Here is a 4,706-nt window from a genome sequence, read left to right on the forward strand (position 1 = left end):
GGCCAGGTGGGGAGCCTAGACTTCCACCCTCGCCAGACTGTGACAACGCACCCAATCTTCCTTGTAGGGTAAGTAGAGACCTTGAGCTTTCATCCTACTGAGTGGTAATGAGTCTACATAATGTTAGTAGCGTTGGTAGTTAGTGGTGTTAGCATAGTTAGTAGTAGAGGCTGCACAGGGAACGTTAACAAGGCTTTCCTATCAGTCCCAGGCAGAGAGTTACCAGTGGAACCCCAGTGGGGAACCGGAACTCCCACCCCTAACCAGCAGTTAACGACCAACTCCCACCCCCTCTCCAAACTTGGGAGTCAACAGGAACTGAGTGAGAAACCTGGATTCTTGAGCATTTATTCCAGAGAAATGAAAACTTACATTTACCAAAAAATCTTTACACAGACTAGTAGCTTTATTTGAAGTCACTAATCACGAGAAACAATCCAGATGTCCTTCAACTGGTGAATGGTTAAACAAACTGGAATATTACTCATAATATAAACAAACTCATAATATAAACAAACTTGGAATATGACTCAGCAATAAAAGCGAAAGAACTACTGATACGTAGAACAACCAACGTGGATGGATCTCGAGAGACTTACTGTGAGTGAAAAAAGCCAATCCCCAAAGGTTACAACCTGTGTAATTCCATTTAAATATCATTGCTGAAATGATAAAACTATAGAAATATAGAACAAATTAGTGGTTACCAAGCAGTTACCAAGTGTTAAGGAAAGGGTGGGAGTAAAGGGAAGTGTATGTGGTGGGGTGCCTGGCTCGCTCAGTCGGTAGAGCATGCAACTCTTGATCTCGGGGTTGTTTGAGCCCCACATTGGGTGTACACATTACTTGAAAATAAAATCCTTAAAAAAAAAGTGTATGTGGCTATTAAATGCAACATGAGACATGCTTGTGGTGATGAAACCCTTCAGTATCTTGATTATCAATACCAGTATGCTGTTCGTGATATTGCATTATGTTATATTTTTGCATTGTCATAGTTTTCTCATTGGCGGACATTGGATACAGAATACACAGGATCTCTCTGTATTATTTCTTATAGGTGATGAGGTGGCGGCATGGTTAAGCTGATGGATCGCTAATCTGTCATGCCCTGCACACGTGGATTCAAATCCCATTGCTGTCAATTTCGTGACATTGTGGCTACAGAGTGAGGTTTCAATGCTTTGTGGGTGAGAAGATTCTCCAGGTTTTGTTGGAAGTGGCTGCAGGGGAGAAAAAAAGAAGAACAGGAGTGTATTATTTCTTAAAATTGCATGTGAATCTAAAATTACCTCAAAATTAAAATCTTAATTGAAATAAATGCGGAGCTAATTAGGTGGTTTTTCTGGTTTTCAAGAAGTTGCAACATCAGAATGGATTGAAAGTAAGAACCTGAAGGAAGAAGGCCAAATAGGAGACAAAAATCAAGTTATCAGCCATTCGTTGGAAAACCAACTCATTATAAGTATTGAAATATCTATTCCATTGATATCATTTTATTTCATAAGAATAGTTGACTGATTAGTGACAGTCAACAGTCAATAATTGACTGATTATCCAAGACACGACTGTCCTTTACCAAAAAGAGCTCAGTCTTCCCTCGGCTGAGGTTTCCTTCTCTGTAGAACTCAAAGACCAGCAGAATGGAAATATTGATTAAAACACAAACCGTATTTAGCTCAATTACTGAAGCAGTAACAGAAACAGAATGGATCATTGCAATGATTTTACTGTAAACATGTTCTTTTAACCAACAGGAGGTATGTATGAAGCATCTATAAGTCAAATGACAAAATTTACTTTAAGCATAATCTTTAAGATCTGGAGAGTGGGACATGCCCAAACTCAGCTATGGAAGACATTAAATATGAGACGCTTTCTTTTAAGACTGTCCACTGCCCTTTTCTGCAACAGCTTCTCCCTTTTGCTAATTTCTTGGCCTCCATCTGTCAAATATTTTCTGCTAAGGGCTCCAGGAGGTCCAACCAGGAAGGACCTCTTGTGCTCAGGGTAATCTGAGAGTATTAATCTTGTGGAGTAGTTCTCAAACTTTGACCACAGAAATCTAGGATCATAGGTCTGTGAGATCATTTTTAGATATCTGTAAGGTTAAAACTCTTTTTATATTATTATTTTATTTTATTTTATTTTATTTTATTTTATTTTGCTTTATTTCATTTCATTTTATTGTTTTACCTTTCCTTGTTTCATCTGCAGTAATGATGTAAAAGCCATGATAGGTAAAGCTGTTGACATCTTTGTCTAAATCAAAGCAGTGACATGAAAACTACTAGGTCTCTGTACATTTTACTGCTGTTTTTCTTAAAGTCACTTTCACCTAAGAATGCCTTTGATGAGGCAATAAGTATTTATTTCATTAAATTTCAATCCTTGAGGGCAACTCTTTTAACATCCTGTGAGACAAAATGAGACGTTTGCATAGAGAACTGCGGCTGCATTCCAAAGAATGGTTGTCTTTAGTACAAGCTCTTGTGTGATTAAGCTGTGAGCTCAACGAGCTGATTTTTTATTAGAACCACATTTTTACTTGAACAAATATCGGACAAACTATGGTGATTCACACTTGGAATATTTTTGTGAAAATGAACAGAGTGAGCCAAATAGTTATTGTTGTCAATGATAAAATTCAAGCTGTCAAGCAAACATTGGAGTTTGTGAAAACTTGTCTCAGCACTGCAAGCCTGCTGGCTTCCTAATACTTAAGACTTTCCTGATGAGACTGATGGTGATATTAGCGAATATAGTGTTCTGGTCTTGTGTATTCAATTTGGAAGATCTTTACAACTTAGCAAACCAGCATTTGTCAAATGATCAGTATATGGTGTTACAAAATAAAACATGGGAGAAGACCTGTTCAAAGTGCAAGATAGAACAATGGATTGCAATGTATCACAATGCAAAACGTGATTAGTATGGCTTCAGATTCTGTATTGCAGCTAATCATCAAAAAAAAAAACAAAAAAAAACCAAGTTGTTGGGATGCCTGGGTGGCTCAGTTGGTTGTGTATCCGACTCTTGATTTCGTCTCAGGGCATGATCCCAAGGTGGTGGGATCGAGCCCCCACATTGGACTCGTCACTGAGCATGGGGTCTGCTTAAGATTCTCTATATCTCTCCCTCTGCCCCCACTCATGCTTTCTCTCTCTCTAAAATAAAAATTAAAAAAAAAAAACCAACAAGTTGTGAAGTTTTGGTGTCGTATCAAAAAGCATATCCACAATTATTTGAAAGGACTACTAAAATACTCCTCCCTTTTCCAACTCTATCTGAGAGTTCAATTTTCCTCAAATACTTCCATCAAAACAACACATTAAAACAGATCAAAAGTAAACAGTAAATCAGTGAAAACAGCTGCAATCTATTCAGCAGACACGAGACAGTTACAAAGTGTAAAGTGACACCTTTCTCACAAAATTTTTATTTGGAAAAATACAGTTACCTTTTCATAAAATATGCAACTCGTGTTAATATCTAACAGGTTTGTTATCATTTTAAAACACATTAATAAATATGTTTAAATTTTCTCTGTTTTCATTTCTAATGCTCTATGTTTATATCCTATGCTTAAAAATGTCTTTGGGGACCTGGGTGGCTCAGTCGGTTGAGCATCTGACTTTGGCTCAGGTCATGATTTCACTCTTCATGGGTTTGAACCCCGCATCAGGCTCTGTGCTGACAACTCAGAGCCTGGAGCCTGCTTTGGATTCTGTGTCTCCCTCTCTTCCTTCCCCTCCCCTGCTTATGCTCTTACTCTCTCTCTCTCTCTCAAAAATAAATAAACAGTAAAAAAAATTTTTTTTAATCTTTGCGGTCCTCAAACATATTTTAGAGTATAACAATGCTGAGATAAAAAATCATAAAAAGAATTTGCTCTAACATATTTATTCTCCCAGATAATATTTGCACTTTACTGCCTTCCTCACTTTTTTAACCCAGAGGAGAGAATTTTAGTGGTCTTTCCAATATTATCACTGGGAACATGAAGGAAGTTGTTTCCATTAAGGAACATTTTAATGCCTCTCTGAAACATCTTTTTTCTGCAGAAGCATAAAATGATTCTTTGCAGCAGAAAACTCCACCTCCCTGAGGTAAGCCTCAGGTGGGTACAGGACTAGCAGGATTTACCTGTCCTTCTTTATAGCTTCCAGAACGAGATGACGTAAAAGCTAGAACTGGACTTGTATTTACAAAAAAGGAATGCTACATATGGAAAGAGATTAGGATACGCAATCCCACTCACTGGCTATGTCAGTAAGGAAACTAAGACCCGGAAATGCTGTGTGACTCCTTTAAAGTCCTGTGGCAAGTAGGCACATCTCAAGCTAGAACTCAATTTCCCTGACCCTTGTTTATTCCTATTGTTCTGTATAGCTTGAATAGAACTTCTGTTTTAAAATCGTCATTTTGCTGTTTAACATTATGATGGGGTTGACCTTCATCTCATCTCATCTCAGTTTAATGACTTCATCTTTCACAGGATTTCTTGTGGGTAGAATTATACACAATTACTGGTAGCACAGCGTAAGTTCCAGAGCTATTGTTAACTTGAAAGGATGAGTAAGTGCAGGATGACCTTTGCTGATCAAGTATAGAAACAGAAGAGGCCCCCTCGATTGTGAAGAGTGACGAATCGCTCAATGGATTGATGCATATCTACGTGTGTGCAGGTCTGTTGCCACCGGTGA

At 38.0% G+C, this 4,706-nt stretch overlaps 1 long non-coding RNA gene across 1 annotated transcript; it reads left to right on the forward strand.

Moving 5' to 3' along the window:
• Nucleotides 1-270: 270 nt before the first annotated feature.
• On the forward strand, nucleotides 271-3,550 carry LOC145715414 (uncharacterized). Its single transcript, XR_014137550.1, has 2 exons — nucleotides 271-600; nucleotides 1,061-3,550. It is a non-coding gene; the product is annotated as an uncharacterized LOC145715414 (long non-coding RNA).
• The last annotated feature ends 1,156 nt before the right edge of the window (nucleotides 3,551-4,706 follow it).

The sequence above is a fragment of the Panthera onca genome, chromosome B1, assembly GCF_046562875.1.
Source record: "Panthera onca isolate mPanOnc1 chromosome B1, mPanOnc1 haplotype 2, whole genome shotgun sequence".
NCBI classification, from domain to species: domain Eukaryota; kingdom Metazoa; phylum Chordata; class Mammalia; order Carnivora; family Felidae; genus Panthera; species Panthera onca.